This window comes from Equus przewalskii, chromosome 16, assembly GCF_037783145.1.
Source record: "Equus przewalskii isolate Varuska chromosome 16, EquPr2, whole genome shotgun sequence".
NCBI classification, from domain to species: domain Eukaryota; kingdom Metazoa; phylum Chordata; class Mammalia; order Perissodactyla; family Equidae; genus Equus; species Equus przewalskii.
Window position 1 is genome coordinate 11065091 of NC_091846.1, and position 23421 is coordinate 11088511.

Consider the following 23421-nt stretch of genomic DNA (forward strand, 5'->3'; position numbering starts at 1 on the left):
GATGAACAGTCAGAATTGCCTGCAGTGCTTTCTGATCTCGACACCTCAGCTTCCAACATTGCCACTTCCAGAAGGTTCTCTTCATGTCTCTGCCAATACAAAACATGCATTCTTTGATATCCAGTTCCTAGTTAGTCTTTTCCATTCATAGTTTCATCCTAATCCCAAAATGAAGTAATTATCTTTTACTGTCAACTCATATAGCATCTGCTGTTACTGTCTCTGTGATTCCTTTTGAAATGAATCATATACTGACTTATGACAGCTCTGCCACACTTGATTTGAACTGTCATTTACATTTTGTGAACTGTCATTGAAGTCTTGGACTGTTGTTTACATTCTCACACTTTTGTATCATATTTTCCAGGACGGATTTTAGATTCCTTAAGGACAAGAGCTGTGTCTTATGTATTTAAAGCACTTAATGCACTGCCTTGTAAAAAATAGTCATTTGATAAATACTTGTAGATTTTAGTGTGTGTTTGTTGTATGAGTAAAGATTTTTCTTTTGAAAGGTCAAGAATCTAGTATATAAATTATAAAATTTGGGGCTAACTTCACACAGACATTTCTGTTTGCTGTTGGAGTACAGCTTTAAGTAATATTTTAAGGGTTGGCCTGAATCATATTTAGCTTGGAATGACATTTCTCAGGCTGCTAAGTAGAAGTCTTTGAGTATTTGCTGGTTCGTTCCCAGCATGTGAGATGACAGGAACTGGATTACTGTTTGAAGAGCAAGATAAGTGGCCTCCACTATTAGAAAACAAGAAGAAAGGAATTTAGAATCAAAATAGAATGCCATTAATTTTCAGTATGGTGCTCCTTGTATAATGTCATCACCAAACATTGAAAGAAAGCTATAACCCAAGTCTGAACAGCATTTTGATAAGAGCAGAGAGAATATGAAAAGCATACAGAGAATTTTTTTTCCTATAGCTTAGAGGAAAAGCAGTTCCCTATCGAATGTAACACACTTTCCAAAGAAATGGTATAGATTACAACACCACAACGTTTACTCAGTCTATTCTAACTATGCAGTTTACCCAAGAAGAGGAGATTAGCAAGAACTCAGAAATTGAGAGATTGTACTACAGCTAGGATAAAAGATTACTTTCCCTGTGCTTTCTTTTTTTCTTCAAAAGATGCATATTCTTACTGGATCCTTTTTCTTCTTTCTAAACACTTTCCATTTATATTGATGAAAGGAAAAATGGGCTGTCCCATTCTTCAACTTATTTTTAATAGTTTAGCACATTAGTCTATGCTACATTGGGCCAACCCTAATCTTTCTAGAAACTGAACTGCCAAACTTCTAAGTGGGATGAGCTCAAATTGCCTACAGAATTGAATTTCTGGAAGATGGGGAAAGCAAAGAAAAGCAATTCTAAACACTACAAGTTCATTTTGGAAAACACACAGTCTCTTTTGAGTCCATGACTTTTTCAGGATTTTTACGTTAATTATAAAGTATCGTATTCTAAAATATATCCCTGCTCATCTAAACCAGAGTAAACAACAGCTAGTGTTTCTATGAATTTGAACTGTAGTAGGGGAACACTCACAGTCAAATTTTCAGAAACCCGGTTGACTCTGTTTCCCACACTCTGGCTTACCTAAAGATAGAGAACAAACTTGGAGAAAATGGCGAGTGTCCAAGAAGGATCCTGTCACACCTAAACCAATTTTTGTGGTCATACATTTCCTTCTCAGAGTGGATTTGTTCTTCCTTTCATTTATCTGTTTGATTTATCCAAATATAAATATTGGGTGAAAGGTGAAAAAGATGACTCTTGGTACCTCTTTGTAAGATGTTTGCTATGACCTTAACACGAGGAGAAAAATTAATGACCGTATTAAAGATGATTTAATACAGTTAGCAGAAACTCTCACATAAACCAAATTTTAAAAAATCTAAATCCCTGATTATTTGACTTAGGCAGCATTAGCTCTCTCTGAAATATCAAATCCATGGCTCACATATTATTTGAGGGAGTTTTGCTAAATCAAACTAAATTTAGAGAAGATTGTCATTAAACCACAAAATATTTAAGCCACTTGTATATGGCAGAAGGTTTTAAAAAAAAAACTTACTGACAGCATTTTCACAGTCTGTACAAGAGAGGGGACTCATTAGAAGAGAGAAGAAAGAATTTTAAATAACTTCAGGGGTGATATCTTTCTACGTTAAATTATTTTTTAATATTTTACTTATACTCCCATCCCCCTGGAATTTAAACAAACAATTTTACTTTCTTAACAATGTGAGCTCACCCTAACGTAGGTGCTTTGAATCACAGCCATTTGTGTGGAAGAACATCCTTTCTCTGAACATAAATAAAGTAGTGACATAGGATGAAGAAAACAAGACTAGAAGACGTTATTAGAAAGACCATTTCAAACAGCAAGAATCTATCTTCTCTCCACTACTGTCTACTATTAAATGTAGGCACCAAAGAAGGGAATTTTATTTGAACCAACTGACATGTTTGTGGTTCAGGTTCTGACACTATTCCAAGCCAGCTCACTTTCTTGTCTTCATTCACTGAACACTTACTGAGGACCTTTGTAGACCAAGCAGCATGCCATCCCACAGGGGATAGGATAGACACAGTTCCTGCCTTCATGCCCTTTACAGTTCAGTGGAATGTTCTTTTGGATGTCCTCTTAGTTCAGAGAACAGGGTCATCCGAATGCCCAGTGATTCTACACAATAGTTTAGCTTTTTGACTCCTTGAAAATCCCCACCTTAAAAAGCTCTTCTCCTTTGAATTCCAAAATGTTATTGTCTTTAGATCTTCTCTAATTTTATTTACTGCTCTGTCTCTTTCTTTTTCATTCAAATGTTGCTGTTACTGGGTTTACTCTAGCCTTGCTTACTATTCTAAATGCTCTTTTTTGGGCAATCTTCTGTTTTCTTTGGGTTCAGCTATCACCTCCATACCATACAGTGATGACTCTTAAATCATCCCCAGCACTCACTCTCCTGAGTTCCAAACACCACATCAGTAGTTCCTGAATATTTCCTCGTCTTGTCTCTCAGGTAACTCAAAGTCAACATAGCCCAAACTGAACTCATCCTGTATTTTTTCCAAATTTTTGCCTCCTCCTGTCTTATGTATCTTAATAGCATTATCCGTCTCTCAAGCTAGAAATCTTGGGTCATTTTTGACCCCTCCCTTTCTCCCAGTGTGGCTTCCCCCAAGTCTGTATATCCTAATTGTAAAATCTCCTTCCTATTTGTTTAGTTCTCTACATCAATATTGTCCTTGTCTCAATCTTGGGCTCATCAGCTACACATTGCCTTGCAACTGGTTTCCTTGCATCCATTATTTCTCTGATGCCTCTCCACTGCTCCATGGTGTGATGGAAAGAACATGGATTTGGAAGTGGGAGAGATCTGAATGAGAATCTTAAAACAGGATTGTTTCTCCTACCACTGCAACTGATTTCTCCATGTTGTTATTGAAGTTATCTTCCTAAAGTAGTGATGTAATAATTTAACACTGTTTTTGAAAATTCTCCATTGGCTTATATTTTATACACTAAGATGGATTGCATGCAAATGCACGCATATTCACACACATCTTTTTTTTACCAAAACAGGATCATATTAAATATAATATTTTATAAGCTGTGTTTCATTTAACAGATGTTTATTGAACACCTACTTTGAGCTAGAATTGCTGAAAGCTATCTGCAGCAACTGCTCTTTGTGCCCTGCCTCACACCCCCGTCAGCTCACCTCTGTGGAGTCTGCACACTACTCCTTCATATCTCAAGCACGCACCAAGGAATATCAACACCTTTCCATCCCAGGCTTTTTCTGATGCCTCAGAAACTCACTTTGCTCAAACACATACACATCCCAGAAGCCACCCTTCACCCCTGGAGATGGGAGCTGGTGGGTGAAGTAGATGAATGATGTCCTTTGTTAGGATAATGGGCAGGCACTCCTACATGGTTCCTCTAAGGTTCTCAGCAGGATTGAGCCTCAATGCCTACAGACTTAACTGCTCAACAATCATCCTTTATTGTTTTTCCCCCTTCTCTGTCTCTTTGTTCCCCACTCCCTCTCCCCTCTATCCTTGGATCATCTCCCAAATAAACCTCCTGCACCCAAGTCTTTGTCTCATGCCCTGCTTTCAGAGGAACCCAAACTGGGATGTCATCAGTTACAGATATAATTAAATTGTGATGAGTGAGAAGAAGGACGAGTACGAGATACCATGAGAGTGCATAACCAGGGAAGGATTTGGGGAAAAGGATATTTATGTTGACAACTCATGGATGACTGTGTATTGGCCAAGGGAAAGGGGGAGCCCTTGAGCATCTTTCCATATCAACAAAGAAGTATCTCTATCGTCATTAAGCGGTATATAGTCTTCTATAAGATTGGTGCTCATTTTTAGCACCCTTCCAAGCAATGGAAAATATCGTTCTTTTTATTCTTTGATGATCCAATCAGTGAAAAATCTCATTGTTTTATTTGCATTTCTTTGATGATTGTTGAGGTTGAAACCTTTCCCCGTATATTTATTGTCTATTATTCATCTTTAATGAATTACTTGTTCATGACTTTAGTTTACTTTTCTGTGAAAGTTTATTGATATTCAGTAAATATATATTATCTAGTATTTTCCAGGAGCCATATTAGTGTTGTTAACTTTTATAATTTCAGAATATTAACCCTCTATCACATATGTTGCGAATGTTTCCTGTTTTGTTATTTGTCTTTTAACTTAGTTGATGGTGTTTTTATTGCGGTACCTAGGTTTTTCTAATGTACATAGTCAAATCTCCCAATCTTTTTCTTTATGTAAAGTTCCTGTCTTCACAGCCATACTTTGAAAATTTCTCTACCCCAAGATTGACTTTCCTGAGTAGTGTGAGATTTCAACTTTATCACATTCTGAATTCTTATTAATACTTGCATCTGTTTCTGGACCTTCTATTCTGTTTTATTAATCTTTCTGAATACTTATGCTACCATGTTTTAATTATTGTGATTTTAAAACATGTTTTCACATCTAGGAATATAAGCCACTCATTATATATATATTATACACATATATATATATAAAAAACACATATGTGTAGTTCTTATAACTTTTTATATTGATATAATTAAAAACTTATAGAATAGTTGCAAGAATATTACCAGGAGCTCTCCTATACCCTTTACCTAGATTCACCAATTATATTTATTTTTCTCTATTTTCTTTATAATTCATATTATCATTATCTGTCTCTCCCCCGCTCCCTATTTCCCTAACAGTGCGCACGCGCGTGCACGCACACACACACACACACACACACTCTTAATTTTTTAGCCATTTGAGAGTCAGTTGCAGACACAACTGCAATGCAGATGCAGTATTTAATTAAATGTGTATTTCCTAAGGCCGAGGATATTCTCTTATATTTCCATAGTACATTTATCTAATTAGAAAAATTTAACATTATCTCATCCTCAGCGCATATTCAAATTTTGTCAATTACCCCCCAGTAATGTCCTTCATAGGTATCTGTACTACCACCACCATCCTCCTCCTCCTCCCTGCCCCCCGGTCCCCCTAATCCAGGATCACACATTGCATTTAGTTGTCTTGTCTCTTTATTCTCTTTTGTGGTGGAACAAGAGATCCTCATTCTTTGATATTCCTTGATACTTTAAAAGACTACAGGCTAGTTGTAGAACGTTCTTCATTTGAGGTTCGTCCAATGTTTCTTCATGATTACATTCAAATTAGGCATCTTGGGCAAGAATATCATAGTAGTAATGTTGTCTCCTTCTCATCATATCATATCAGACATGATGTCAGTTTGTGCCAGGGAATATTATATCACTGCTATGAAGAGTAAATGCAACAATGTGTATAAAACTCTTAGGACAGTGTTTAGCAACAGATCAAGCTCTCAAAATATGTAAGCTAGTTTTAGAAATTGTAGTAAGCTAATCTTAGAAGTCATGGCATAGATCTTGTACTTATCTTGTTAAGTTTAACCTTTATTTTCATTATGGACTGGATCTTTGTGGAAAATTTATGTGCTAACCAATTATTACTAAAACATAAAATAGCAATGAATTTTTCTATGTTCTTATTGTAATGAGCTTTCTTACTAAAATTAAATTCTGATGATTTTATGGTAATGGATTTTACAGATATAAGTTCATATAATCTGCAAATAATGCAACTAGTTCTGTCTTTCTCTTCTTTTAGTACATTAGTCAGAATTCCTAGATAAAATTGTTGAATACTTTAAGTTTATGCTTTTATTGAGAATATCTATAGTGTTTAACAATTTTATGTAAGGTGTTGGTTAGTTTTAGGTTATAATTTTATCATATTAATGATTTATTCTTCTAATCCTAGCAAACTATAATTTTTTTAATCAGGAAGTGAATTGTATTAAGTGCTTTTCAGCATCTGTTGAAATAATCATGTGTTTTCCACTTTTGGGAGATTAATTATAATAGACCGAAGTAATTTTTAACAAATTTTCTGAGGTTGAACTATCTTTGCATTACTGGAATAAAGTCTGTTTTGTTATAATTTTCTTTACACTCGCTTGATTTATTAATATTTTATTTAACATTTTTGCATGTATATTGCTAAGTGATATCAGACTTTAGATTTTTGTTTTGCTTGTTTGTTTTTTGGCACTGTATTTGTCTGCTCGTTGTGTCAAGGATATGTGAGTTTTATTAAATGCATTGGGAATCTTTCCATCCTTTTCTATTTTCCAGAATGACTTGAGTAATATAAAAGTGTCTATCCCTTAGCATTTCCTTATAGAATAATTTGGTTCTAGTGGCTTTGAGGAGATTGGGTTATATTTCTAATCATTGCTACAGTTTCTTCCATAATTATTGGCATATTGGGATGTCGGAATTTTTCTTGAGTCGCTTGGGTAACAGCTTCTTATAAGACTATCTACTTCTTACAAATTTTAAAATTTACTAACATGGAGTATATGTATTCTTCATCATACATTTCCTTTGTTGTTCCTGAAGTAATGTATTTGTACTTTCTCTCAGGTTTAATCTTTACCTTTGGCAAAAGTTTTGAACTTCTACTGGCATTTTAGATTCATCAGTTCTACTGTTTTCTGAAATTCATTAATTTCTGGGTTTATCTGTCTTTTAAATCTTTTCCTGCCATTTCTTTAGATTTATGTAATTTCTCAGTCATCTTAAGTCATATATTTAATTCATTTATTTTAATATCTTCCAATTTAATAATAGAAATCTTGGTCTAAAATTTTTCCATTGTGTCTCACAGAGTCCCGCAAATGTTTTGGCACTGGAGGCAACTGTCAAAACTGTATAATTCAGACCTTTTGTTTTCCATGTTGGTAAAGCAAACAGTTAAAGGCTTGTTTCACAGCCAGCTAGTTGCAGAACCAACGTAAGTATCAAACAATTTTCCTGACCCTCTTTTTCCACTGCACCACTCCACCTGGGTTCTTAACCACAAAAGACATGAGAACGAAGAAAAGAGAAATTATTTCTAGTGGGAATACGACCTGTCTGCCATTACAGCTTGGGAGACCCCTCTCAAATGGCCAAGACTTAAAGTAGCCAGCTAAGTGCTTTCAGAGCAGACTCTTTTTCTTTCTGTGGGACAGAGGTTAGTTTGTGTTGACACAGGCTGAATAAATAAACCTTCTGTTGATTCAGGTAGGGTGCAGGGCCTGTAGAGGGCGGCTTTGAACTGGCACTTCAGACCAGCGCAGCTGCACCTGTCATAAGTGAACGGCACATTCCTTCAACTGCCTGGCTCTAAACCATACCTCCCGGGTTAGAGAACCTCCTTTGCCCCACTCAGTGTTCCAGTCTAAACCACGCCCCTGCACCCCATGTGCCATTGTTCCATCATGACCTGATTGCATTTTTACCCCAAAGCCACATTGGAGAACGATTGCCATCTCCTTGAATTATAGTTCTTGGAGCAGGGCCAATAGGCTTAGCAGTGGGGGTGGGAAGAGGAGAAGAACAAATGGAACAAGAGCCGCTGAATGAATACACAGTCCAGCCTGCGTGTGACTTGCTCCTCTCCCTTTCTCCTTCTTGCCCCAACTTGTGTTAGTGAAAGGTGGAGCGGGATGGGCAGAAAACAAAGGAGTAGTGTAGACACGGATTCAAAAATTAATCTTCTTCCTTTTACTTAGAGAGTTATGAAAGTTAAAAACTTTCACTTAATGTTGGATATTGGCGACCTCTTGTGAATGAGGATATAAAAAGATGGGTTTCTGTCTAGGTGCGTATGTACACGCGCGTATATTTTACACATACACAGGAGTTTGACACTCTAGGGAATCTTACAGGGGAGCATTTTTATTGAAAGTGACAAATGTTTTTGTCATGGGAATAATTTTACCCCTTCTTTAAGTGTCTGCTTTGAATTTTTTACATTTTACACAGAATAATGCTCAGCATTATGTTTTTATTTCTATTTCCTGCGCTGCATGAAGATGAGAGGAGTTTTACTCTTGTTACCTGGAATTAACCTGTAAAAGTCAGTGTAGCTCATAGGGACTCTAAGTCAACCGATGTTTGTTATGGTCCAACTCTGTGCCAAGCCCTGTTCCCAGTGACTTCACAAGAATTATTTTGTTTACTCTCCCACAGCCACTTCTTGCGTAGTTGATGCTATCATTCTTGCTTTAAAGATGACAACGCAGAAGCTCAGAGAGGTTAACTTACTCACCCTAGATCACACAGCTAATGAATGCCGGAATCTAAAATTAAACACAGATCTTCTGATTTCAAGTGTAATATTCTTTCCTCTGCCTGCCAGACCAAAGCAACTTCATACTACATGTAAATTCCTTAAGGTGTAGGAGAATGCCTTGTTTACTTTCTTACAGTACGTTGTCAGCTGTTTCCCAGGAGTTGCTTTGCAACTTATTACCTTTCTCTGATTTTCATATCAAAGCATTACATAAGCATTCTTTGAGAGGTCAGATAACAAGTAAGACCTTCAAAAACTAGCTATCCCCAGACTCACCCTGCATAATGAGTTTTTTGTTCCAGAATTATTCCTTGCAGTTTGATTTAGAATTTGAATGGGGAGGGGATAAGAAATTGCTTTTACTTAACAAATATTATGTCCCAGGCAGTAAGAGCTGCACTTTTCATAGGGTGTCTTATTTAATCCTCAGGACTCTAACTTATCCTTGGGGCTCCAGCCCTCCCGTGCCAGTTCCACCTCACTGGGCTGCCTCCCAGCGCTATGAGAAATGCATTTGTTATCAAGTGTCAAGAACATTAACAAGCTGTTTTATATCCTATGTGAAAATTCAGCTGGTTTTCAGAAGTTCATCCTGCTAGTCATAAATTGATTGGTTACCAATAAGTCAAAAATGAAGCTAAAGCAATCTATTCCAGCATTTTTTTTTTTCTGTTACCAAATCTAGGTATTCATTTCTACTCTCTTCCTTCTAAAACTTGATGCACTTCTTACAACTATATTTGGATTTTTGTAGTTTTTTAGAAGTTATAGAAGTCAGAGGTAGCATGCAGTTTTAAGTAAATATTCTTAATTTGGCTTCTGAAGTATTTCATTTTACCCTGCCCACAGAACAGCACATAGATAACCCTTTAACCTTGTGAACAGACAGCACAGTCTGCTGCATTTGTGAAATTCAGCACAAACACTGGATCCTTTGTTGGCACAAATTATATTTACTAATTTTTTGCTTATATTCATTATTCTTAAATTTCTCATTAAATACATATGATGGAAATTTCATCTCTCCTCCTTTTTTCCCTCCTTTTTCTTATTCAAGATATGCCCTGGTTGTTCTTTACAGTAGCCAGACAATTAATCTGGCCAGGTAGCATAATTCGCCTTGGTTCATTAAATTGTAAATTCCTCGAGCTCAGGAACTCTGCCCAATTCTATTATTCCCACCTGCCTCCCCTGGGCTTATATTTCTGATGCATAAAAGAGGTCAATAAATGTGGGTTGCATTGAATGAAATGGAACTGTAGCAACTGTCTGCCCTTGGTGGATATCCTGTTTGTACCTCCACGAGCCCAGTTGTGTTTTCAGAGGCAAGTGCTTTCCGAAGGGGATTGAGGTTTACAGGGAGTCAGAATTCACTGTGGCACACGGTGGAGCCATCCATCCTGCCTGCCCCTTCCTCTTGCTGTATTTAAACCCTCACCCTTCTTTGCTTCTGCCTCTTCCCTTGGAATGGAGTTGATGTCATTGCCCAAATCTATCTTGTATCACTTAGAATCTGGAAATGTCACTTAAATGGAATAGCACTAGAATTCTCTTCCATTCTTCTGGGTTTTTTTTTTTTTTTTTTGCATAACTGAAAAAAAAGAATGACTTTCTCATGATTATTTTTTCCACTCACTCATTTTGAAACTTAACCAAAGCAGTTGTTCAGAGTCATGTTTGAGCCATCTATGAATCCAGAAAATCAACCTTATAAGGTTAGAGTCAAGCGTTCAGGCCTTATCTTCAGCCTTTTACCTAAATATTTCAGTTTGTCTTGAACTCTTCTTTTTTTTCTAACTTCCTTTCTTTGGTTGATGTCAACTAGTTAGGTATTTGTGTTTGTGTAAGTATATGAAAACTCCTACAGCCCCAGACTGCTTTTAGAAGTTACAGGGACTCAGAAGACACAATTCGCCTGGTATCCACCTTTGCTCCTTGTTCTTAGCCCCAGGTGCCTGGCCTTCTGTAGGAATGCAGGTGCCAGGGCAAGGCACAGGTGGCCCCAACAAGTCAGGACAATGAGCCTCCAGTTCCACAGCCCAGCAAACATTTCTTGAGCACTTACTGTACCCCAGGCACTGTGCTGGGCACTGGGGATGCAAAGATTGAGTATGAAATGAGTTACATTCTGGCAAGGGAGACTGATCTATAAGCAGGTAACTATAAAACAGTGTAGGAAAGACAGTGGTTGTACAGAGTGACGATGGACCACAAAGGGGCGACTAACTCAGCTGGAGAGAGCCAGAAATGGTTTCTTAATGGAGCCTGGGGAATTGGGGGTTGGAGGAGGGGCAGTGCAGGGAGCAAGGGAAAGGAATTAAGGGGTGAGCAGAGGGTGAGAAAAGGACTGAGGAGGAGGTGGCACCATGAACTCAGGCACTGAGAAATGGCCGGGAGTAGGGAGTGTTCAGGGCACTAACTATGTGGAGTTGAGATTGCTGAACAGTCAAGTGCAAAGAAGGTAATTATAAGAGATGAATGTAAAGAAGCAAACTGGTGCCAGGCAGGGAGGAAGTGCTTGGTTGTGCCAAGGTATTGAAATGGAACTACCATTGCCTTTCCATCTGCGGGCCATAGGCAGGCATTAAAACAATTTAAACAGAGGGATGATCTCCGTTTGCCTTTCAGATAGAGCCATTTGGCACCAACATTTAGGATATGTTTAGGAGCAGAGCACTAGAGGCAGAGAGAAAGCCATTGTAGAATCTAGGCCAGAGTTAATGGAGACCTGCGTTAGACAAGGGTGACAGGAATAGAGGAAGCGATGAATTCAAGGAGTCAAAATTGGTACCTGGTGAGCAGTAAGTGTGTGTAGTGGTGGTAAGAGGAGGGAATTTAGAATGATTCCCGAGTTAGAAACGTAAGTGGTCAAGAAAATGCAAGAGGGGTAGCAATTTAGAGATCATGATGATTTGAGTTCTGGACATGTTGAGTTTTGGGTGATCCTGAATATCCAGATGGATATACCCATCAGGTAGTTGGATATATGAGCCCAAATCTGAGGAGTAACGTAGATTTGAGAATTACATGTATCTGAAGAGCACACACTCAATATTTGAGAATGAGAACACAGAGATTTATTAAATTTTATTTCTCAATTAACAGTATCCGTTTAAAAATCCCAGGCTGCTGAGACATATAGATAAAGATGAGAACAAAGATATAGATATACGCATATGTATATGTGTGTGTACATACTGTTCTCCTCCTCTGCTAAGGATTAGTAAAATAATAAATGTTCTGTGAAGCGTTGCATCAGAAAAGGCGTTTGCAAGGAATGTAGACAAAACAACATAAACCAAAAACCACATACCTCCTCCAAAAAAAGAGCAGTGCATGTAGCAAATTACAGCTTTGAATCCATGTCAAGGAAGAGTGTTTGACAGCCACAGGATATGAGAAGAAGATTCAAATGACTACCTTGTTTGGTTTGGGGGAAAAGAATGTTCACAGGACGTCAGAACCCCTTATATCCTCTAGTATCAAATAAAGTCACCATTAATGCATCCCCACCCTGCTCACTCTAACATTGTTAAATGTGTTTACCCAGACTTTTTCCCCCTAGTAAGTGTAAAACTATAAAAAATACTGCTTATTTTTAGATCTGGCATTTACCAAAGTCATTTTGATGTTTCCAAGTAGAAGTTCAATTGTAGACGTTTTCTAGGGAAAAGAAGCTTCACGTGTATATCTGTCGAGTATGATATGTATTACCTTCCAAAATGACAACTCGATACAGGGAACTCTTGCATTAAGTGATCTAAAGAATTTTATTTCTTATGGTTCCTCTCCTGGAATGGCAGAAGAATAAACATTTGTAACAGTTGGTAAATATTATATTGTATTTGCAAGTCTGAATTACATTGAGAAGTCTGTGCTAGTTTTTCCTAAACTCTAAAATTTTCCACAATTCTTAAATGTGTCATTACTGTAAACTGCCTAAGAATTATCCCTCAATGTATTAAAGGGGAGTTAGAAAAACCACGGTTAACTGCCTCGCCTTTCAGATCAACAGTAAATAAAAATAGAGGCCTGACAAAAATAACGATATGTAAAAGTTCAAGCTGAGATAGTGGCTCATCTTTTGGGAATTTCAGAAGAATTATTGTGGAAAAATGGCAAACCACAAAATAGCTTTTATTAAATTACTAGTCAAACTTGTACGTCTCTGGAAAGACCAAAATGAAACACCAAGCAATTATAGATGGAAAAACACTGACCTCCCCAATAGGACAGCATTTCATAAAGGTGGTGTGATAGCTGATCCTTTGTGGAGAAACTTGTTCAACAACAAGAAAAATACAGGTTTGTGTGTAACAGAGTAATTACTGATTTAGTGAGAACATTGTTGACTTTCGGCTATTTTCTGTCTATGTTGAGGACAATCTGTAGAAAAATAGAAACTATATTTTGACTTCAGTTGCCTGCTTCCAACCGTTGGAATTGTAAAAATTATGTGCTGGAGGAGTAAAACTTATTTAGTTACCTGTATAAATTATAAAGACAATTCATTTGGCTTGTACTGGACTCCTCAGGCTGATGTCAATTATTTGAAATTACTTTTCTCCGGTCCACCTTCTTCAGCACAGGTCAAAATAGTTGATACTGCCTTAATCACATAGCACTGAGGCCTATCCTACTTGTAGAGGAGGGGGACCTGGAACGCAATGTGCAGGAATTTAAGGTACCTCCTAAAGCTTGTTCCAGGTTCTCCTACCATGGCCTCCCACGAGGCCCAAAGTGGCCATTAACAAGTGGCTTTGTGTGAAGGCAGCACTTCCCAAACTTCGTTTCGGGGAGCGTGAGGGCTGAAGTATACTAATAGTTGTTACATAGAAAAAAAGAGGAAAGAAAGTTCGGTATTCAACTAAGTTTGGAAAATGCCGGTTAAGCAAAGTTAAGTAGCATTGGCTTTTTGCTGCAAGATTCAAGAGCCTTCAACAGGGTCCTTTGCATGGTAAATCTCCAAGAGAGGGCAATTGTTTGCAGAATTTCTAGTTGTTTCTCTCCTGGGCGCACTTCTGTGACTAGGACTTTCACAGACTCCTGTTTGAACATGATGAGTTAAGGTACCAGCTCCAGAAGTTCTGTGAAAACTTGACTGTGTGGCCCAGAGAAAGAGACTAAATCAGAGGCCTCAATTGGTGCACATCTTTGGTTTCTTTGGCCTGTGAGGTGTTTTTGAAACCTGAATCCAGCGTTTACAAATCAGGATATTTCAACATAAAAATCAGCGTTTCAAGCTTCTCTTAAAAAATCAGAGGATGAGGCAAATCTGGGCGTCCAGTTCTCTGCAGGCCCAGTCCACTGGGTCTTGGGGAGCTACCGCCCCTAAAGGGAGAGATGTTCACCCCAGTTTATCACAGTGTCTGCCGCTGCTCATTTTCGTACACCACAACAGCTTCACTCATTTATCTCACTTGAGTAGCTCCAGAACTATCCCGCTGGCCCCTCCCCACCACGTGGTACCGTTCACTTGGATGAATTCATTTGGTGGGCTGAGAGCAGGCTCTGAGGTTGAATCTGGATGCGTGGTGGTTGGCAGGCAAAGCCTGGAATCTGGAACCAAATGTGCCAAAATGTTGACAGTGCTTGTCTTGATTGTTAAGGTTATAAAAATTTTTCTACTTCCTTTTATTTACTTTTGGTGCTTTCCAACTATTCTGCAACAAACATGCATTTCCTTTGTAATCAAAAAAGAGAATTAAAAAAACCAAACAGCTAAAAAGAACCTGAAATAGAGATTTTTTTTTGAGATTTAACTGTGAAAATATCTGCCTTCCTTTAAATCATAATTAGTAATAGTGAATAGTAGACATCAAGTAGTAGAAAATATGAATTTGGTGCAACAAACCAAAAATAGGTCTGCTTTAAGAATTGTCTTAAGATCCTATCCCTTAGCTATCATCAAAGTTAATAATATAAATTTATAGTTCTATTTCATGGGGGTGGGTAGAAAGATGTTGGTTTGACTTATATGAAGTTTGGTTTCTGATACTTGGACGTTTCCTAGCTTCTAGAATATGATATAAATCACCTTCTTATCTAGAAAATGATAAACATAAATAGAATAGATGGATAGATCTTTCTGAGATGATAGGGGAGCCTGGGAGAAGTGAAGTGGAAAATGAAGGCCCACCTTACTGGTGAAAATAGTTCCAAGTTTTGATAGTTTCCTTGCAGCTGGCTAGGACTCAATAGTGAGTAAACAAACACGGTGCCTTCTAAAATCTTGTATAAAACATGGACGTTTGAAATCCTGAGTTGGAATTTAATTCCTGGGCAGAAGAAAGAAAACGGTAGCTCCATTCAACACCTGAGGGTAGAAATACTGGAAGGACTCCTCTGGGAATTCCTCACTTGATTCAGTTGCTGGCCCTGGTCATAGAAAATGGCCCAGAAACGAGGGTGGGAGCAAAGGAGATGCTTCGTGGATAAGGATAAGGCACCAGGGAGAGGGAAGACGAAAACAAAAAGCAAGAATCAAAGGGGAAATTTTATTTTATAGATTTTGGTGTTAAAGGAGGAATAGGTTTGGTTGTAATTAGTTACTCAAAGCAGTTTCTTGACACCTCTCGATGTGGTTCCTCCTCTATAAAATGGAGATAACGGTGGTACCACATCTTGAGGATAAAGGAAATACTGCATGAGAAATGCTTAGCACAGGACATGACTAGGGGGAATGCAGGATAAATTACTATTATCAGCATTAGATTAAGAGAAAAATTTTTTGCTATTTTTTATATTGATTTCCAGCTTTGTTGGGGAGTGATAAGAGAATGTCTCATATGGAATGTCAACATAACGACATAAATTGGTATTTTGAGATTTGTTTTATGGCCTAATATATGGTCCATTTTTTAAGATGTTCTAAATGCATTTGAGAAGACATTTTTGCAGTTATAGAGTTCTCTGTCCATTAGGTCAGGTTTTTAAATTGTGATATTTAAATCAGTATTCTTACAGATTTTTTGTTTGCTTAGTATCAGCTTCTGAGAAACTTTGTTTTTACTCTTGTTTACATAAGAAGCAGCAGGATAATTAAAAAATGCTAACCATATAAAGCTAAGTTGGCATTTAAATGGCTATGAGCTATAAAGCTTTTCCTTTGACTACACTGGAATTGGCATAGAAGCGAGCTAGGGCAATGTATAAAATGATGAGGCTATTTCAACTACTTTTCATTAAATGTGTGGTGTCACCTCAACAATCAGTGCCGTGTTATATCCAGCTTCAAAGCCATTGAAGGTTTTCATGCTGCCACTTACATCTGGGAGGTTCAAACAGGTTCAAATAGTCTGAAGAATATCAACACCCTTAGAAACTGTGGGAAGAATCTTCAGACTAGCTCGTTTTGTCTAGGTCTTTGGTGTCTAGCAAGGCTGCACCTAAGCCAGCCAAGATAACCAATGTTTATCCTGATCTTGAAGTTCTTTGGCCATTTTGGTGGTTCTCTTCAGAGAGTGGAATTAACATTCGCATTTGAACTGGGAATGTTAAAGGGTTTTTAGTTTCCTGAGGGTTTTGCTTCCGGCTATGCAGTTTTAGAGATTTCATCATAGTTTAGATGTAGCAAAATACCACCATTTCTGCTTGTTAGAATGAAACTCTCCAAGGTTTCTGTCTGTTACAGGCCAGGGTTTGTATTTTCAATGCACAATTTTTCGTGGTATCTTGTGAGCAAACTTCTTAAGAAATGCCTTGTTTTTTCATTGCAATTTTTTACTCATCCATTCATTCTGTAATATTTATTGTTCACCTTCTCTGGGCAACCTACTGTAATGGTGAATGTGTTACCTGGGAATGTCATATAGACATTCTTTCAGACATTCTTGGAGTTTTATAGTGTATACATTAAAAACTAAAGATGTAATTCAAGATAAGAAAATTCTTGTCTTAAGTGAAAGAAATTCACATAACTCTTGGATATGTGTATATTTTTCACTCACTCTTGATGCAGATAACAGAATCAGAATTGCTTTTACTTTTATTTATTAATTTTATTAGCTCAAGTCCGGAACATTTCTAAATCCTGGTCAAATGCACTGGGGGAAGGTATAGCATTGCCTGTTTTAAAAAAAGTTTTATTGAGGTATAATTGACATATAATAAATTGCATATATTTAAAATGTACAATTTGATTAGTTTTGACATATGCATACACCTAGGAATCCATCACCCCCAACATTTCATCATGCCCCTTAGTAATCCCTCCCTCCTATCCCTCTACCCCATCACCAGGCAACCACTGATCTGCTCTCTGTCACTGTAGTTAGTTTACATTTTCTAGAATTTTATATAAATAGAATCACACAGTATGCACACTTTCTGGTCTGGCTTCTTTCACTCGGCATGATTATTTTGAGATTCACCCATGTTGTAGCATGCATCAATAATCATCTTTGTGTGGATAAATAGTATTCTATTCTATAGATATACCACGGTTTATCCATTCACTTCTTACTGCAAGTCTTTTTCCAGTATTGGTTATTATAGGTAAAACTACCGTGAATGTTAATGTACAAGTCCTTGTGTGAGCATATGCCTTTATAGCTCTTGGGTAAGTACCTAGGAATAGAATGGCTGGATCATATGGTATATGTATGTTGGTATAGGTATGTTTAGATTTTTCAGAAACTGCTAAAATTTTTCCAAAACAAGTTTTACCACTTTACATTCCCACCAACAGTGTATGTAAATTCCAATTCCTCCACATTTTCCCCAATACTTAGTATGGTCAGTCTTTTTAAATTTTAGCCATTCTGCTCTTTCCCTGCCCCAAACAAAACCCCAAACATGTGGAAGAAAACAAAGGCTGGATCTGAGAGCCAAAACCAGCACAATGAAATCTCATGGAGGCAACATAAAGACTTCTGATACATTTCAGAAAGTCAGTTGCCCAGGTCTAGGATTGACAAGGCCTTCCTCATAGCAAGGCGTGTATTGAAGTTTGGGGATTTTGGTTGGTCAAACCATCAGACAGTGAGAAAATATGGCTACTATAAAAGCCAAAGTAATCTTGTGTTGCCTTAATAGATGCATGGTATGTGTATCAAGATTATAACTAGCCTTGTGATTCCCTGGACTGGTCAGCACATCAGAGGTGTTCTGTCCAATTCTTAAGAGCACTTTTGAGAGGGAAATGGGCTAGCCAGAGGCACTTCGCTAAGATGAAGGGTCAAGATGCCACATCAAACATGGAATGATTGAGGAACTTAGAAGAGGCCAGACCTTTTGGGAATCTAAAACAGTAACTCAGGAAAGAGATAATGAATGCTACCACTGGGCAGTGACAGGAGAGGTGTAGAAGAGGACACAGATGAAAAATATTTAAGGGGTAAACATGAAATCACTTGGACAGAGTGATTCCAAGGTTTATAGCTTGAGTCACTGGGTAAACGGTGATGCCATTTTAGTAAGATGAGAAATTCAAGAGCTGCAAGTTTGCAGGAGGCAGTTTTGTGCATGCCGAGTGCCCACCAGCCAATGTTTGGTGTGCAAATAAATGTACAGATCGAGAACACTGCGGAGAAGTTTGGGATGGGGCTTGGACTTAGACGTTGCCGGCGCCCAGGCGGAAGTTGCAGTCATAGGTGAGAACGATTGATGAGTGCCGCTAATGCTCCTGCCATCTCAGGCACCCCAGTCACTTGCCAGCCTGGTTGTAGCAACCCACATTTCTGAGGTTACACTGTCTAGTATTTGGACAAAAAATTTCAAAAGCTTCAATTCTTTTATGAATACAAATTGCAGTTCAATCCTTTAAACAGAAGAATAGGAAGAAGCACTATCAGTCCTTCCTCTCCTAGCCCGGTTGTCTGCGTCATGGGGTAGAATGGAGAGGGACATGTATTTACATCGTGCCCTCTCACCAGAGAGCTCCACCACAAGCCCAGAAAAATGTGCCCTTAAGCCCTACCTTAATCTGAGAAAAGGCCAGGCAGTTACACTGGCATTTTGCTGAGACTTGCAAAAGTGAATAAGGAGGAATGCAAGTGTAAATGAAGTTGGATTTCAAGCCAGTAAGAACTGGTTCTAAAGCTTTTTTTTTAAAGGTACAGTCTGTATGACATTAACGACTTGTGTAAAAGTCTTGCTTCAGCAAGTCCCTGTATCACAGATTCTGGAATAAATAAAGATGATTAAGGAGAAGTGTTTACGTACTGGATCCAGATTTTTTTAAATGTCTTTTACATTTTGTTAGACTTACCAAACTGTTTGAAAAGGCCAGAGTCAGTTTTTTAATACGGATTTTTTTTTAAGTAGGTGTCTTCCATATGTCTAATTTGTGGTGGTGTTTAAAAAATATGTAATAATACCAGTTTATGGTTTTTCCTTCAGTGCCCTATGTTCTAGGATTGCCCAATCTTGTTTTTCCAATGTCTGTATTTTCGTGTGATGTAATGCCGTGGCGTGGATATGGGACTGCTGTACTTGCCATTTTATGGACATTTGGTGTTATGTCACTTCTTAGTGCCTTTACACCAGTTCCCCTCCTCTGCCTTGTGAACTCACTCCTCCTCCTCTGAAAACCCTTCCTTTCCCATCCCCCCTCTGTCAAGAAGAGTTGACCAAGTAGCTTTTTTGTGTCATCTCTGCACAGTGTCCTCTGTGTTGCAATAACTAGTTTGTTATAGGTCTGCTCCTTTCCTAGATGAAGAGGTTCTCGAGAGCAGAGACCTTAGACTTAACACGGTTCCAGACACATAGTAGATGCTCAATAAATGGGGTGGCCAAAGGGGAGGAGCAGAGAAAGAGGGAAGAAAATAGACTTTTAAGGGCCCTTAAAGAATTTGAGTGGAAGGGGCCTGAGATGTAGGAGGAAAAATAAGAGATAATAGTGTCATGAAGTCAAGGGAGCAGAGAATTTTAAGAGGGAAAGCTCATCATTTGTGTTACTTGCTATCGAGAGCCAATGAGGTAAGTGCTGGAAGTCTTCATTACATTTTTAGGAACTGAGAAAAGATTTCCTCAGCTGTAAGACACCCTAGATAATACTGGGGGTATTACCAACACCAAGCAGAGGTGTGTTGGCAATAAGAGTTGGTGACCTCTTGGAGAAATGCATCAATGGAGCTGCTTGACATGGTGATATCTATTATTCTCACATTCTATATGATTATTTTTTCCTGGTGGCAAACCTGCTGGATAATGGGTCCTCTCAGTTTAAAAACTGAATAAAGAGTTCACAAATAAGAAATATTTGCAGGATATTCAGTACAGCAGAGTCAGATTGGGTTTCAGAAGTTAATTTGGTGAATTCTAACAGGCCTAAAATCTTCCTGGTGGATCATTTCTTGGAAGGTGATAATGAGAAAGATGGTTACAGATGTAAATTTATACAGTCCTAAACTTCCAGCTTTCTCACAAAAAGCAAAATAATATGGTAATGCTATTTAAAAACTACCAAAAATCACAAGAAAATCATGGCTGCAAAGTGAAGAAGCATCTTTCTATGAAATGTTGGAACACTCTAAGAGAAAGAAGATAATATAAAATGTTCATGAGATGGTAACATCATTTAATATAAAATACACTTCTTGAAGGATAGGAAATTAGAATAATTCAAAGGAGATTAATATAGTGGAGTTTTAGGATAATGTTTTAGACCTTTAAAACATAGTGGTTCTTAAAAAGTATAGGAATAGAAAATGTCCAATTATATATTTAAAATTACTTAATTATGCTGTAAGTCTTCAGATTCCTCAGCCCAGGGCCCAATATCATCATTCTTTTGGCTGTCTGAAAAAAAAGCAAATTCCACTTTTGGCTGTTACTTTTATGAAGAGGGAGGGGTGGACTTAACATTACAAGCTATGAATATTCTCATTTAGACCAAACCAAGCTAAATTTTCTGTGGTTGATTATCATTCATGTTGTCAGCCAATTGAAACATTTTGAGAGGAAAGTTTACTTTTTTATGTTCACAGATTTAACTCTACTTTTAAATAAATACTGTCTTTTATTTTCATTGCCCTAATATTTTAATAATGGCAAATTTAGGTTTGTTCCCGCTTCTCTCTTTAAGGAAATATATTAAATAAGCTAGATTCATATCTGTTTATATTCCCTATGAGGGGAAAATGAATTGGGTGGGAGAGGGATTAATTTGAGCATATCAGGAAAACTTGTGCCCTCTCTGACATCATATAAGTTTTAGAGGACCCAGAGATTAAGGGTACCTCTACAGTAGGGTAGGGGTTCTTTTTCCCTAATTATAATTTAAATTTCAGGAAAATATAATACTTAAGTGCATTTTGATATGAAAAGCCTCAATATAGATACTCTATTATTAAAACAAAAATCTGAATTCTGCTTTTTCTCCGTTTCATTCAATGAATCTTAAAGACCTACCGACAGCTCAGTTACATGAGGCAGACCTAGTTAAGTCAGCTGGACTCCTCCTCAATCATACAGTGGATGCAGTAGGAATCTGCTTAAAACCAAGAATTGTTTTAGGAAAATACAGAAAGCTTTTCCATTCCTTTTTGATTTCATCTACGTTTAATAATGCAGCATGGTGGTGTGATTTAAAGCACGGACTTGAACCTGGGCTTTGGAGTCAGGTAAAACCTATGTTCAAATCTTCACCCCGCCAATTCCTAGATGTTTGACTCAGTACCTCTGTGTGCTCATCTATAGAACAGGGTGATTAGAAAGAATCCATGAGATAATGCATATCAAAGGCTTAGCAAAGAACCTGACCCTTATTAAGCTTGTAATAAATGACAGCTATTATTATAATGCATTTCAGATGCATATGTACTTAACACTGTGCTTCCAGCCTCTTAAAAACAAAGGCAAAATTATATATGTACATCATGCAGCTGTACCTGTTGCCCACTGTGTGTGATAAAACCTTTCTTCAGAGACTCCCATTTCTCCTCATATACACTCTTATTTGGGCCCATGATGATACTGTGAAAGAAACAGTCACTAAAAAGCTCAGCCTTCTGATCATCTCTTCTGTCACTATATATCTCCCTGTTAGCATCCAATATTTTGTACCCTAGGACTCTACCCTGCTGTGTATTTTGAAACTTAAACACTGACCTTAAGATTTTGGTTATGAAAGGTTTTTTTCTATTATTAAATCATTATCTCAAACTTTAAAAAAACACTTTCTATTTCTTTCCTAGAAAAAAATGTATTTTTATTAAGGTAAGAGAGATTCAAGCAGTCTCATAGGCTTTTAAAAACAGTTTTGAACAAACCACTCATTGTTTTGAAGCTTATGGTACATTTCAATGTCACACAATAGTTCTGAGTCTTGTGAGGAAAATGGTGTAGGTATTTCTCAGAATTAGTGAAATAAGTTAATAATCTAATATGTAAATACAATTGCTGGGTTATAGTTATAATTGCTGGATTATAATGACAACCCTAACTGGGACATACTTGTTTAAGAAAATGCTTTTCTGTTCGGAAAATCTGTTGTAGTTTGAAGACCTATTGGTCAAGGGGCATAAGGACTGTAGAGAATGAAATGTCTCTTAGTGTGGAAGTGTATCCTAAATTAGGTAAAGAGACCCAACTCTTAAATTTTAACAAATAGTAAAACCTACTTGGCATCCAGGAAGCCAAAGTAAACAGTGATTTCTGAAACAACCCCTAAATCATTGATAATGTTATGTATCTACTGATTCCAGGCACTGGAAAGAGAAAAGGCAGATCTTATCTTCTTTATCTTCTGACTCACACTGCAGCCAGACAGAACACAAGAGGTGTGAGTGCGAGTGTATGTGGGGGAGGGGAGGAGGGGAAAGAGAGAGAGAGCGAGGACACAGAGGACACAGCCCAGGGGCATGGCTGGAGAGGATAAATTAGAGAGTTATGATTTCTGCCCAGTCAGTTAAAGAAAAGAGTACAGAACATTTCCACATAAATAGAGCAAGGGAGAAGAGAACAAAGGACACAAAAATGCATAATCTAGAAAAGAAAGGAAATATGTGACATGTCACACAGGAATCGAGTAAATGCTGCTTTTCTCAGACCACCAAACCCGCTGACCATTTTAGTTGAAAGCAAGGGAGAATGCCAGAAGGGTAACACGTTTACTTTTTATTTGTTGAGCGGAGGCCGTCATCACTTCTAAGGTCATGGCCCGTTTGCCAGACCTCTGACTCCTCGGGCCACCAGACAGCTGAACTTGTAGAGAAGCCATCTGTCAGGTAGAGCACAGGATGGAAGGGGTGGGTCTGGGAGCAGTGCTAAGTTCCCGGCACTGCTGCTTGACACACACCCACAGTGGGTTCCTTCCTGATCATCACCAACCATCTCTCATCTCCTTCTTCCAGCCAACTTCCAGTTGGCTGCCTGCCAAATGAGGAATTTATTAAAGATGGATGTTTGTTCTGTGTGTGTAACTTGAAACAAAAAGATAGGAAGGAATGTGAAAATGTTTCCTGAAAACTTTTTTAAGTCTATAAGACTTTGGGAATTTATAAGAAAAATTAGGCTTGCAATTTGCGTCGGTATTCTCTACGTGGTGAGTTGTGCTTGCTTTATGGCATTGCACCAATAAACAGAAGTTTCACACGGAAACCATTACACTCCTTCTATTACTGTCTCCAAGAGCATGGGACCATGCGCCACATCTGTTCAAATTCCCAGTCTTCTGCACCTAATGATTTTTTGGATCTCTCCTCCCCTGTGCTATTAGCTGTTGAAAGGAGGGGCTACTTAG

General features: G+C 37.9%; 1 protein-coding gene across 3 annotated transcripts in view; it reads left to right on the top strand.

The window, feature by feature from the left end:
* The window catches only part of FRY (FRY microtubule binding protein), a 403013-nt gene that overhangs the window by 67790 nt on the left and 311802 nt on the right, over positions 1-23421 (top strand). The window lies entirely within an intron of this gene.